The sequence below is a fragment of the Taudactylus pleione genome, unplaced genomic scaffold (assembly GCF_031769625.1).
Source record: "Taudactylus pleione unplaced genomic scaffold, aTauple2 ptg000329l, whole genome shotgun sequence".
NCBI classification, from domain to species: Eukaryota; Metazoa; Chordata; class Amphibia; order Anura; family Myobatrachidae; genus Taudactylus; species Taudactylus pleione.
Window position 1 is genome coordinate 13,024,136 of NW_028284730.1, and position 7,173 is coordinate 13,031,308.

Consider the following 7,173-nt stretch of genomic DNA (forward strand, 5'->3'; position numbering starts at 1 on the left):
TTTGAAGAGAGGGCCTGATTCAGAGCCGCTCGTAAGTGGCCGCTCGTTCGCTCCGAGCGATGTTTTCCCAACTGCGCATGCGTACGGATCGTAATACGCATGTGCGAACCAGTCAGTGCGGCCGAAAATCGTTTGTTCGCTAAATAGCGAATGCCTGCTATTATGAGTGACAGGAGGAGGCGTATGTGGGTGGTAACAGGGGAAGGTGCTTGAAAACGGGGAGTGGAGATCCGAACGCAGGCGTGCTTAAAGGTCAAAACGGGCGTTTTATGGGTGTGCATAATTAATACAGCAGCATCATTGACCACGTCACTGGGTTATTTTATAGTCAGAACTACGCTGGTCGATGTACTCGATTAATCTAATAAATAGCGGACATGACGTAGGATGCGAGCGGCCAGGGGGCGTAGTTATCCAAAAAACGACCGCAAGTTTTGTTCGCTCGTTCAGACCTAGAGGCGTGAACAGACCGCAAAGAGCGAACGGTTCATTTGAATAGCCACCCCCTTTTCCTTAACGACCGTCTGCAAATTGCGTCCGGCTCTGAATCAGGCCCATTGTCCCCTCCTGACCATCTCCAATTTTGATAACATTTCAAATTCAGTACATGTCAGACTAACTTTGGAAAAAAATTAGTTCACATTATGCAATAGTAGCAAAACTATGGCCCTCAAAAAGTGTAACTATCAAAATTGGAGAGGGTCAGGTGGGCACTACTGGTGCACTTGACATGGAATGACCCAACACAATTTACATGGAATCTTCATCATCGATTGACAAGTGCTTTGTTTTGCTTAAGAGTAAGGGGTAAATTTAATAAGATTCGAGATAGGTCGAGATAACCATCCGGGGTGATTAATTAATTTTTTTCCTGCTTGCAAATTTACTAAAAGGTAAAGTCAGGTGACTTAGAGAGAGATTTCTCTCATCTCACTCGTAAAACTCGGGTGAGATAGCAATCTCGAATCAAATCACCATCAGGCCAAATCTGAAGCACTTTTCACCTAAAACATACATCTCTCAAATTTGCCAAGAATCGGGATGACAAGCTCGGGTGAGATAGGAGCAAACTCTGTCAAAATCACTTTTCAAACTCTCAACCCCCTGAGCTGCGAGATGGTCCGAAACATACACAGATCATTGTGATTTGTGTATGTTTCTTTCTGTAAATGTTAAAAATAGGGTTAATTTAAAAAAAATATATATATTGTGAGGTTCCCCCCCAAAACACTAACCAGCCCCGGACTTGGCAGCTAGTCCTGGTTCTTAACATTACAGGGAAAACAATGTGTAGGGTTCCACTGTCCACTGTAATTTAAAAACCAGCACCAGGCAGCAGGGACAGAGCTGGTTTTAAATATACGGAGTAAAAAATTGACGTGTGGTACCCCGTATATTTAAAACCAGCCCTGGACCCTTTCTAACGGGGGACTGATGCCACGGCCAGGGGTGCCCTTTCACTGGGTTCCCCAGCCGCAGCATCAGCCCTGACCGTTACTCAGCCCAGGCCATGGCTCCCTGGGGAGTTGGGGACCCCCCAATAAAGGGGTCACCCTCTCCAGGGGAGCCATGGCCTAGGCTGACAGCCCGGGGCTATCCCCGCCACCCCTGGGCGGTGGGTGGCGGGTTGATGGTGTCTGTGTATTGTGTAAAAACTATAATATTTCACATTGTCTATACAATGGAACTACAGGTCCCAGCAAGCCTCCCCCGCATGCTGGTACTTGGAGAATCACAAGTACCAGCATGCAGGGCATTAAGGGCTCAATGGTACGTGTAGTTCACCTGTAAAGAAATGTGTAAATAAAACACAACACACACCATTAAAATAAATTACATACATACATACACACACATACATACTCACCTAGTACCAGATGTTCACGTCCCCTTGTCAACGTACAGTATCCAATGGAAGTACCTGTAAAAAAAAGCTCCAATACTCACCTTTTGTCCCACGAAGTTCTCCGCAGTAATCCAGAGGGGCCAATCCAGAGGGGCCCGGATACTCAGTATCAACACACATCAGCATGTTGATACAGTAACAATAATGAGAACTCAGGGCTTGAGCTCTCATTATTGCCAGGACGTCAGCCAATCAGCGGCGGGTTACATTAGCGGCCGCTCATTGGCTGGGACCCACGTGGACTTAGCCAATGAGCGGCTCCTCCACGTTGGTCCCAGCCAATGAGCGGCCGCTAATGTTAGCCGCCGCTGATTGGCTGGCGGCCCGGGACTAATGACAACTCTTTCTCACGAGCTGTCATTAGCGCACTGTAACAGCATGCAGAAACATGTTGTTACAGTGTATCCGAAGCCCGTATTGGATTTCTGCGGAGAACATCGTGGGACATAAAGGTGAGTATTGGATCTTTTTTAACAGGTAATTTGTTTGGATACTTTACGTTGACAAGGGGATGGGAACATCTGGAAACAGGTGAGTATGTGTAAGTGTGTTTATGGATGCATTGAAGCTTTATTTTCACGGTGTGTTGTGTGTTTTATAAACCATTTTTTTGGAAAGGTTAGAAAGGGTCCAGGGCTGGTTTTAAATATACGGGGTACCTCACGCCAATTTTTTTCTCCGTATATTTAATACCAGCTCTGTCCCTGCTGCCTGGTGCTGGTTCTTAAATTACAGTGAAACCCTACACATTTTTTTCCCTGTAATGTTAAGAACCAGGACTGGCTGGCAAGTCCGGGGCTGGTTAGTATTTTGGGAGGGGACCTCACGTCATTTTCTTGGTACAATGAACCCGTTTATGACAGGCACAACACAAGCAGCTTACACATATCTCACTGATATGTGCAGGCTGCTTGCTAGGTAGAGTGGTGCTGAGAGAAATCACTGCAATCTCGGGTGATATAACTCACTTGAGCTTGCTTTAAAAATCACCCAAGAATCTCGATCTACATCACCATCGGCAAACTTGTTTTTCAACAAATCGCCTGTTGGTAAATTTGGTACAAAAAAAAGTGAAAAAATCACCCGAGTTCAGGCGAGTTATGCCGAGATGAATCACTTTGAAAATCGTGTCAATCCCGATTCTTAGTAAATTTACCCCATAGACTGCTCCCATCCCCACCACCTAGCAAATCTATTTATTACTCTGGACCCTAGACACATTTCTCTGGTTGCACTAATTGCATAACTGAAACATTTATAAACACTCCTTAATATCAGTATATAAAACCAATATTCAAAGCTACACCCACTAATGTAATAATATTCTGTGCAATATAGAAAGAAATGTCCCCTTAATTAAAATCAGAGTGTATGCAGGATGGCTGGAGACCTGTTGTAGGAAGATGTCCTGCCAAATGTTGGCCCAGATCGCAAAAATCCTGGGTAGTGACGACGGTGGTAGAGGCGAGCAGATAGGTGAGTTTAAGGTGGCAAAGAGGTGCTGAGAGAACAGACTAGGAATAAGTATGCTTGGTGAGTGGGAGTACGGTAGGGGATGGGATGAATATCATGTGGATGAAGCAACAAGATTGCATCCAGTGATGCTCAGCCATGTAGCAACCCCAAGAGGTAATGGGTCAGATTGTGAGCCTGGTTTGGAGTGCATCACTTAAGTTAGTGAGTGGCGGCTGGAGCTTTGATGGGCTATCTAGGAGGGGTCAGGGTGTCAGTGGATGACATGAAAGGTACAGCGAGGAGACAAAAGCTAAGCAGATATCGCCGTAATTGGGACCTGATTGGAGGAAAGATAACAAGGTAAGTATCTATACTACCAGATGAAACACTGAGTATTTTAGCGTTAGTGGATTGACACTCTTTCTATGTTAAGGCATACTTTCCTATTTTTCCTGCATTCGGGAGGATCCCGTATTTCCCCCCGGAAGTGTGTCCATATCTTCCGCATCCCACCCACTTCCTAGTGAAGTGGGCATGATGGGGAGATAATTGCAGGGAATCGCGGCTCTGAGTGGAGGGGTGGGGATAGATGACAAGAAAATGGGTCTAATCCTATGTAATTAGGCTAAATGGTGTGATTTAGCCCTGCCCCTTCCATATGGAGCTGCGATTCCAGGCAATTATCTCCCCATAAGTGGCCAGCTACGTCTCCTCTCCGGGCTTCTCCTGGAGAGGAGATTTACAAAGTCGGCAAGTATGGTTAAGGTAACACACTACGGAACAGCAAATAAGTCTTATATGCTCATTGAGCTAGTCATTATAACAAGGTGCACAATGTTTTTGTACCTCACCCTTTTTCAGATGCAAAAATTATTATTACTCTTGTATCTGAAGGAGGCTCCATAATGTTTAAGAGCACCCCCGTCTCTAGTGAGAGGTACAGAGGATGTCACACACATACACTGCAAAACTTTGTTTAGACTTGGCACCAGGGAAGGATATGCATATTAGTCTGGGCAGACTTGACACAAGGTTTGGCTCCTTACATTTAACCTATCGAAAAAATATGGCTTCCCAATGCGTACGTCCACCAGCCCTACTCTAGGCGCAAAAAAACTGTCAGAAAACAGCCATATTTAAGAATTACACGCAACTCTGCATAGCCCTATTTAAACTTAGCCTATGTATGAACGCCCCATTACTACACCCCTTCAGTCACAAGTGGAGATGTGTTTGGTTTGAGTACGACTCTCCATCTCCATAGATGTGTACACTTTGTTTCGGAGCGTGCGCAGATGGTTGTGACATCACTGAGATGCGAGCCATGTGTAGCAATGGGGACACAGCTATAAATCCCTTACTAACACAAGTACAGGCCATGTACTGTAGGTGCACAAACACACTCTTCCTGTTGACAATGGGCCTGTTTTGAAACTGGATAGGTGATATGTGCCCTGGGGAGACACACACTGAGATTAGGGGACAGTGCAAAACTATTCACTGCAAGGCAGTAGGACAAGTGACATATCACACAATAGTGGCATATTTATCAATTATCAGGTTTTTAGAACAGCTACATTGTAATTTCTTATCACCTCTATTCGCGGCATTAAGAAATTATTTACTGCCCAAATGTATCAAAAATAACATGCAGGGAAAGGGGCTCCGAAAGCATTAGCGCTCACTTCACTACTATATCGGGCCCCCTGGCTCGCTACTGCGTATGTGTGGCCCGCTGACCATGCATGTGTGGCGGGCAATACCAGAGAGGCTTCCAGAGGAACCCCCTCCTGGTAAATTTTATCAAATGTAGCCCATAGGCTACAGCGGCGAACGATATCTTCCGGGATGCGCTTGGCAAATCGGACAGCTTTGCAGCCCCCATAGTACCTATGACGGCTGCAGCTGCAGTCGGAAATGGAGGGTCCCTCCTTCATACATTTGGGGGATACTTAATATTTGCAGGTGTTTATGGGGAATATGCTGCAAATAATATTTGATAAATAGGCCCCTAGGAGAGGTGAATTATTACTTCACAACCCGTGCCAATTTACCATAATACTCCTAATATTAATAACTAGCAATTGCCCACAGCTTTGCTTGCTTCAATGGAACTAATTTTACAAAGACAGTAAGTGACATCTAATATTGTGATGTATATTTGATATGTAGTGTGCAATCTATTGGATTGACATGTATACTGCAACTTCATGAGTCAAGATAAGCTGCCTGATTAGTGCTTAATATATATTTGGATTTTCCCGTGGATTTTCTGCATTTGAGATAGTTACATATATAACTATGTATTTCTATATGCATAGATACATAACTGTTTGCGTTCGGGGTGTGCTATTATATATAAATATATATATATATACACACACACACACATACTGCAGAATATCTATGTGTGCAGCAAATAAAACCAAGGGGATTTTGTCATGATTTAATTAAAGCATATAACAAGGGGACCCTTCTTTTTCTGCAGGTCCCTACTCTAGCATATATGCCCATCACACCATTACATTGCAGTTAAATGTACACATGTACAGAGGGGCACATATAACAGGGGCTGGCTGTAATGGTGTGCTGGGCATATATGCTAGTGTAGGGACCTGCAGAAAAAGAAGGGGTCCTTTGACGCTGGGCTGCAGGCTTATATGCTTTGATCAAATCATGACAAAATCCCCTTGGTTTTATTTGCTGCACACACATAGATTTGCAGTATATTATTGTTCGCGCCGATAGCAAAAAGTTTTTCTGTTTTGTATAAAATTATGGCATTAATATTGCCACGCTGCTGGTACCATGTATGATATGGGTAAATCCAATTGCGGGCTTATTTCTTTTCGGGTATTATATATATACACACACACACACACATGGTAATTTTGGACTTGTGCCTGCACAAATTCCGATTAAACCATTTTTTGTCTCCACAGTCCCTAAAAGTATATTTGTCCACAAAAAAATATATTTATATACATCTAGTCCAGTGGTTCTCAAACTCGGTCCTCAGGACCCCACACAGTTCACATTTTTCAGGTCACCTAGCAGGTGCACAGGTGTATTCATTACTCACTGACACATTTTGTAGGATCCACAGATGGAGCTAATTATTTCACTTGTGATCCTTTTTGGAGACATTGAAAACATGCACTGTTTGGGGTCCTAAGGACAGAGTTTGAGAACCTGTGATCTAGTCATTTCTGGCTTGAGGAGGCTGCACACTGCACGCGCTGAGTGTCAAACATCTGGTTTTCCCTTTATTGCTCCTCTCCCTGATGTCACATTGACATAATACATACCTCAGTTTCTTTCTAGGTGACAAAGCAATACAATATTGAAAACGCAATCCAAATTCATCCAGAAGTTTTTGCGTGATGCCGGAATGAACAGACAGACAAAAATTCCGGAATTTTTTTTCTGGTCTCCATAGCTCATATACAGTCCCAGGGGTACATTTTTCTAAAAACATTTCTATGTACAGATACAACCATTACAAGTTTATTATAAGTATAACTACTCCTCATTGAGGCAGACACATTTCCGTCAATGCTGTACAGAGTAATTGGATATACACCTAATATCAAGATGGTAAGCCTCTGGGCCAAATGTGGTTCATTTTTATTGGCCCAACCAACACAGGTTTTACTGGGTGCGGTACAAAATGTCAACAAGGACGGGCGCTCAACAAGCGAAAAGTCGACAGTCACAATGCTGACATTTGGCATAATATGGATATTGCCAGATTAAAAGCATTGTGAATGTCAACAGTCGGCATGTCGACAAAGTGATTTTGCATTGACGCG

At 43.8% G+C, this 7,173-nt stretch overlaps 1 long non-coding RNA gene across 1 annotated transcript in view; it reads right to left on the reverse strand.

The window, feature by feature from the left end:
* The window catches only part of LOC148509380 (uncharacterized), a 246,375-nt gene that overhangs the window by 185,475 nt on the left and 53,727 nt on the right, over positions 1 to 7,173 (reverse strand). The gene's annotated exons all lie outside the window — the stretch shown is intronic.